The following is a 7910-nucleotide window of genomic DNA, read 5'->3' on the forward strand; positions in this document are numbered from 1 at the left end:
CTGGGAGAACAAAGTGTGAATCTTCAGTATTAGTTACCCAAGACTGTGTTCCCAACTTAGGGAGGGAGATAATGGCTGTATAGTAGCCTTGTACCTGCCCCTCCACTCCTATCTCCCCTTTACCACAGTTCCCCTTGCTCCACGTAAAAGGCCTTCTTTGAGACATTTGCGCATCCCCATAAGCCAGTGTGATCGGGCTTGAAATAACTGTTGTGTGAAAGCATAGCTATAATTCAAGAATGTTACTCAGTCAGTGTTAATGTCTGCAGTTGGCAAGATTTCAAAAACAGCTGGTGGATTGGCTCATATATCCTCTTGTCAATCAGCCTGCTCTATCTGGAGATTATTGACATGGTTTCCCATAGAAACAAGGGGAACATCGTCATACCACTGCATTTCTCTGATAACTTCAGAGCTCCTGGTTTATTTTGACCAAATCTGACAGAGGCAAGAGTCTTAGAGATGATTTCCTACAAGCTGTGCAAGACAGATGGTCAGGTAGAGAAGCCAGGCCTCTGAGACAAGCTGTCTCAAGAACCATGTTGTTAAAATAACAGAGAACTTACCCAGGAAGGAAACAAAAGCAATGCTCATGTTCTGGATGGGCTTTGATTGCGGCTCATACCAGCTGCAGCATGAGGAGCCAGTTATACATGGAAGGAGTTTCACAGCCTTCTGTTCCAGAGACGGAGGAATTACTTCGACGTAACACACACAAACCTGCCTTTTTCTCCAGACTTTTGTGGTAGAAACTTCCCCAAGAGGGGCAGTTGGAAATCTCGTATCACCATACACTTGGCTGTCAGTTAAACACAGTGCAAGCTGAGAAAGACTGAAGTTTGAAGGAGATGACTTCTGTGCCCACAAACTCAAGAACCATAAAAAATTGTAAACTCACAGCATATAACAAGGAGGTGAGTAAGAGTTTGTCAAGAACAAGTTGTGTCTACCTGATTTAGTTTCTTCTGCGATAGGATATTTGCTGTCCCTGTGGCTATGGAAGAAACAGTATACTGTTAGATTTTCACACTGATAAGATTTCTAGCACTATCTGACAGGACATTATTATAAAAGTGCTAGAAAACGTGGGTTTGATGATAAAAATTCTGTGGATTAGTGTGAAATTGTTTGGATAGCTGCTTCTGAGCTGTTCTACGTGGTCCATCATAAAATCAGAAGAAGGTGTCGAGTGGAGTTCAGCAGGGAGTCTCTCGTGGGTCACCTCCTGTTTAATTGCTCAGCAGTGCGCACATGGAAGGTATTGATAAACTAAAGTCTGGGAAGGTTCACGAATACCTTGAAAAACAGGGCTAAAATCCAAAGGTAGCTTGTTGAATTGTAGAAAATTGAACAAAATTGAGTAACAGCAAGGTATTACACATATATAGGCATCATTGACAACACTGAATGAAGAATAACTAGGTAAGCAGCAGTTCTTCATACAAGAAACTGAAGGGTCAGTGTGCATCAGGAGCGAAATATAATACAGTAAGGCATCACTGCATTAAAAAGAAAAAAGATAACATCATATTGAAAAAAAAAATCTGTAAACCAGGAAGAAATCCTTTCCCTCAGAGAAGGGTAGTAATGAGGATTACCAGCAGTTGCAAAAAAAATGGCCTGTGTGGAGAAACAGGCTTAGCCTTAAAAATCAGTGTGAGATGGGTGTTAACAGGATGTAAGTATGTAGAAAGAAGTGTGCAAAGATTCAGACAGGGCATTAGGAGAAGTGAGGTGCCGGAGGCACAGGACTAGACTGACTGTGGGGGCTCAGAACCTCTGTCTCTTCACAGAGACAGCTGTTTAAGGAGCAGTTGGAGAAGCTATAGGCATTTATATAGGCCATGGGCATAGCTGATCCTGCCTTGGGACAGGGGCATGGGGTGGTTGCTGACAGCGTGGTGACTCAGACACTGAATTTTTTTCCTCTCATTTCTATGCTTACGCACACAGGCTGGACACAGAATGGATTGTGGACAGAGCTGGAGAGACAAGGACTTGGCCTGATTGCCCTGGCAGGGAAATACCAACTGTAAATGAGAGCATCTGTGCTCTCTGAAAAGGCTGGGCTTTGTAAATTGTCAGTGTCCCAGCTTATTTCCCATAAGCATGATCACGGCTAGACCTTCATGTTCCTGGACTGTCCTAACTTAAGAGTCCACAGAAATCACAATGGAAATTAGTTTCCAGTAATGCTCACAATGCTTACCAGTGGGAGGGGACAAAGGGGCAACCCAGAGAAAATTCAGTGGTATGTATACTGTGGAGCACACATATTTAATCACTTTCCTAGCCCATATTCTGACTGGCTCACTCTCTCCTTGCTGCTTTTATTACCCTCAGCATGCAGAAAGTTGCCTAGAGAGACACTGCCTGCTCCGTGTCCAGCTTTCTCCAACATAAGTACTTTTCTTTTAAAATGTATGTCTTCTGGAAAGTTTACCATTTCATTCCTGATGCAATAATTAGTTCAAACAAAGCAAAGGCCTATATAGAGGCAGCCCAAAGCCTGGCTTTCTCAAAGCACAGGCAGAAAAAAACCTGTGTCTTCTTGCCTATACTCACCCTCAAGCACAGTGTCTTTTAAGCTTTCAATAGCTGATTTGTCATGTAGGGCTGACATAGGATGTATTTCTCTTAAGCCCAAGAGGAACATGACTGGCACAGTATCAGACCCTGTAGTATCTGGATGCTGTCTGAACCTTAGCTTTGGCAAGAAGTTGGTCCCTGGTCACCATTTTTATTAGCTGCCAGGACTTGCTCATACTGAGGGGCTTTCCCCTACCAAGGAGACCTGACATTCCCTTGTTCAATATTCTAATCATTTCAGGGGTTTCAAAGGTTCCCAGGTCCCTGGTTCACAATTTAATTTGTGAGAATTTGCCCCAAGAGACTCAGCAGTAAGAGAAAGCATGCTGTATGACATCATAGCTTGTTGTTGACCACAATGTACTTGACTGCCAATTTAGAAACCAGATTGCATGTGTCATGTTATCACATACATTAATTCGTTCAATCTGTGACTTACCAGAGTTACAGGATTTATCTTTCTGAAGTACTCAGTGTCAGCTTTTAAAGTGTCAAAATGCAGACTCCTTTTTAAAGCATCTAGCTTACTTCTCTGCATTGTTTTTAGAATTCGAAAAGAAGCTCTGAAATTTGAAATTTCTCTACATCATTATTAACTATTCATGTTTCTTCTTCATATGCTTGACCAGAAAAAAAAGAGGTAACCAGTGAGTAGAGAGTCCACACAGCATTCTTTGAGTTCATTGGTTTTTACGTGTGCTTCTGCCAGAGTCTGGAATGGTCTACTGAAATAGTCTCAATTATCTTTGAAAAGTTACCAAAGGAGTTACTCTACTTCTCCTCCTCCATAGCTTCTTACAAAACATTGAGAAGTACTGTGGTTCTGTCTCTACTCCCATTATCCCAAATATCTTTGTTTATGTCAGGGTTCCCACCTCAATGCCAAAGTAAGTATAGCACCTTTATTTTGTTGCATGGATTCTGTTAGGTCAGTTAATCCTGTAAAATTTATTTTTCATTTATTTCATAGACTATGTGAAACATTCTTACACTTACAAAATGATCAGTTTAATAAATACTAAAGAAGAATGAAAATACCTGCAACTCAAAAAAGCAAGAACAAAATTCTAAGCAAGTTGTTTTGATGCTCTTGTTCTGTACAATCTTGGTATCAGCAGGGAACATGGAGAGTTCAAGGAATCTAAAGAGTCTGGAAGTTCTTTTTGAATGACTTGCATGGGACTGGATAAAATATAAAACATATTTTGGTCAAGAAAGAACAGCGCAATACAGTCAGGGCATGGAAAATTCAAGTGTTAAAAGACACATAGTAACTATGTAAATACAAAATGAAAGCAAAAACAAATGGATAAAAAAGTAGACATTTAATGTAAAAAGGTAAAGGTTATTCTAAAACACTAAATACACTCAATATTTACATTATTGGCTGTAGGACCTCACTACGTTTGAAATGTATGACTTGTATCCACATTTGTCAGGTGCTCTTTCTCCACAGAAAGGAAGCTACAAGCCCTTGCAGATGCTAGTTTACATTGACAAGTGAGTGACATGGCCTGGAAGAAACTGTTTTCTGAGAGGGAAAAAAAAAAAAAAGAGTGCATTTCTAAACAATGAACAAGAGGGCAAAACCTATGAAAGGCTGGATATTGTGTTTGCACAGAAGTGAGGGAGGCAGTCCTGAAGGGCAAAGGAGTCCAGGAAGGCTGGACGTTATTCAAGGAGGAAATCTCAAAGGCACAGGAGCAGGCCGTCCCCATGTGCCGCAAGTTGAGCAGGCTGGGGAGAAGACCGGCCTGGCTGAACAGAGAGCTTTGGCTGGAACTCAGGAAAAAAAGGAGAGCCTACCGCCTTTGGAAGAATCATAGAATCATAGAATCATAGAATGTCAAGGTTGGAAAAGACCCTTAAGATCATCGAGTCCAACCGTTAACCTAACACTGCCAAGTCCATCTATACCATGTCCTCGAGCACCACATCTAGCCGTTCTTTAAATACCTCCTGGGATGGAGACTCAACCACTTCCCTGGGCAGCCTGTTCCAATGCTTGACCACCCTTTTGGTGGAGAAGTTTTTCCTAATGTCTAACCTAAACCTCCCCTGGTGCAGCTTGAGGCCGTTTCCTCTTGTCCTATCACTCATTACTAGGGAGAAGAGACCAACACCCACCTCACTATGACCTCCTTTCAGGTAGTTGTAGAGAGCAATAAGGTCTCCCCTCAGCCTCCTCTTCTCCAGACTAAACAACCCCAGTTCCCTCAGCCGCTCCTCATAAGACTTGTGCTCTAGACCCTTCACCAGCTTTGTTGCCCTTCTTTGGACACACTCCAGCACCTCGATGTCCTTCTTGCAGTGAGGGGCCCAAAACTGAACCCAGTACTCGAGGTGCAGCCTCACCAATGCCAAGTACAGGGGCACTATCACCTCCCTGGTCCTGCTGGCCACACTATTCCTGATACAAGCCAGGATGCCATTGGCCCTCTTGGCCACCTGAGCACACTGCTGGCTCATGTTCAGGCGGCTGTCAACCAACACCCCCAGGTCCTCTTCGGCCAGGCAGCTCTCCAGCCACTCCTCCCCCAGCCTGTAGCGTTGCGTGGGCTGGGGAGGCTGAGGGGAGACCTTATTGCTCTCTACAACTACCTGAAAGGAGGTTGTAGCGAGGTTGGGGTTGGTCTCTTCTCCCTAGAAACGAGTGAAAGGACGAGAGGAAATGGCCTCAAGCTGCGCCAGTGGAAGTTTAGTTTGGACATTAGGAAAAACTTCTTCACCGAAAGGGTGGTCAAGCATTGGAACAGGCTGCCCAGGGAAGTGGTTGAGTCTCCATCCCAGGAGGTATTTAAAGAATGACTAGATGTGGTTCTCGAGGACATGGTATGGATGGACTTGGCAGTGACAGGTTAACGGTTGGACTCGATGATCTTAAGGGTCCTTTCCAACCTTGACGATTCTGTGATTCTATGATACCCATTATTGACATTAATGACTACTTGGAGAAATTACTTAAAAGCTGGGATGCAAAACAAGTGCCTTGCTAGACATCTGTGGGGAAAAAAAGAGCTGTGGAGGAGGTGACTGTCAGTTCAGGGAAGATGTTCCACTGACAAGAGAAAACTGCTAAGTTGCCCATGAAAGAGGTGGGAAGCAGGCTGTGAATGATAGCCTTACTGGTAGGTAAGAGGGAAAAAGTCATAAGCACACAGCTGCTTAGGGAGAGACTGTGCAGGGAAAAACCTCAAAGGGAAAGTGGGAATTGTAAGAGGACTGCAGAGAAGGGCAGATGACCTACTTTATTGCAGCAGCCCATCCAGCACTGCAACGTGATTTTCCATGTGAACATTTTGGAGTGAAACACTCCTTATGCTCCTGTCTACAGGGAGGTGGTCTGCTTCTCAGCTGACAGTGCACAGAGCGATGATCGCAGTGTCCTAGGCAAACAGATAACACTATGTTTCAATATTGTACCATCACAGCTGCGCACAGTATCTCCATAGAGGTATGATGTGGTCTATCTTGCTGACCACAGTGCCTGGACAACCTTTGTTAATCGCTAATCTCCTTTGCGAAAAGGAGAGAAGTTGATCAAGACAGCAAAATCAATGTATGAAGTCTGCTCTCAAGAAGTCATAGCAAAATAGGGCTAGAAAGGTTCTCAGGAAGTTGTCTAAACCACCAGCAGCTCAAAAGCAGGCTCAGCCCTTCAAAAATGCCCCAGGAAGATTTTTGTCTAGCCTGTTCGTCAAAGCTTCCAGTGCTCCAATACCCACATTTTCCCTTGGTTCCAGTCATACAAGCAGAAGGGACCGGTGGACAAACAGGCTGCAAGCCTTTTACTGTCAGCACATTTGTACAAATGTATGAGGAAGAACGATGCAGCAGGGGAAGGCCTCTCTGCTGGTCCTGCACTCACACGTCTGGCTTGGCCAGAGCTTTAACAGTGCAGAAGCACCCTGAGTAATGTGCCAGCTAATTTGCCACCTCTGCAAACTGCAGTGAAAGGGATGGGTCAGGCAAAGGGTAGGAAGATTCTAACTCAGCCTTATTTTCTAATTTAAGCCATCAAAAAAAAAAACCAAACCCAAACCCAAAACAAAACAAAAAACATGGCAAAAGGGACTCACTAAAGTACTGACACCTATTACATCTTCCTGTAAAAACAGATAGGTGCAATCACAACATGACTTTTACTAATCCACTTTTGTAATCTGAATAAGCTCTGATCCAGAAAAAGGGAGGACATGACAGCTACCTTTGAAGTCCCATTATGGTATTTAGAATAAATCAAGAGTTAGCGATGTAAAGAGTAGGTTAATTCAAAACTTAGACTGAAGCAATCTGTTTCCAGAACCTGCCCTTGACAGTTTTTTTGTAAACTTCGCAGTTATTAGGGCCACTAATATGGACCATTATGCCCTAACTTGTGGTTTTCCTGGTATTCATGAAGCTGCAGTCTTATGAAGAGCTGCTGAATTGATTTTTGTGGCTGTATTAAAGTACTGTCACACTTTTGAAAGTCAATGTAAATCCTGCATCTGGTGGCATGTAATCAGGCAGAGGGCTCCAATGCCTTTAAAAGCATACCACCAATGGGACTGCTCTGGCATATTCATGTATGTGTTTGTGTGAATCCCCTGAAATGCCTCTGTAACCATATGGCATACCTGCAGGGTCTTGCTGATAATGCTACCCTCAAATAAAGCTCTGTCTCACTGCTCACAGGTGATTAGGGAAATCCCCATCAAATTCAGTGATACTCTCCTGTGCATTAGAAATCGGAGGACCAGGTATGAAGGCAAGACAGGCAAGCTCAAGAGATGTTATTGTGAGTCTTTCCATGAGGTAGTGAAAAAGTTTGTGTCAAAATGCTATACTATTTTAAACTGTATGAAAGTGAGACTTCATTCTGGTGTTAGCTCACACACACATACAATGTCTCCATTCCTTGCTTTGAAATAAGAGCTACGCCTTTGAGCCAGAAGTCAACAGTCCATGTTATTTCTATGGAACCAGGTATCACAATCGATACATAGAACTGAGGCAAGAAGTTTGAGTGACCTCAGACCTTCATCCATTCAGGAGAATTAAGTTCTCTCTGGCTCAGCTATCCTGGTCTCTGAACTGCAGCATGATGTCAATTCCCAGAGAGTGCATGTTTCTTTTCACGCTGTGAGGTTGTGCCCTTGTCAAAATAAGATGCATTTATAAAAGGTTTAAAGATAAATAAAGATCCTTGCACCCGATTTCCACCACATGAAGTGTTTGCTCAGCTGAGATAATGAGGAGCAGACTGGGTAAGTGGCACAAGGGAGAGGAAGAGGGTTAATGACACAGAGCAATGCCTCACAGAGCACCATGTAAGGCAC

This window comes from Platalea leucorodia, assembly GCF_965183815.1.
Source record: "Platalea leucorodia genome assembly, chromosome: Z".
NCBI lineage: Eukaryota > Metazoa > Chordata > Aves > Pelecaniformes > Threskiornithidae > Platalea > Platalea leucorodia.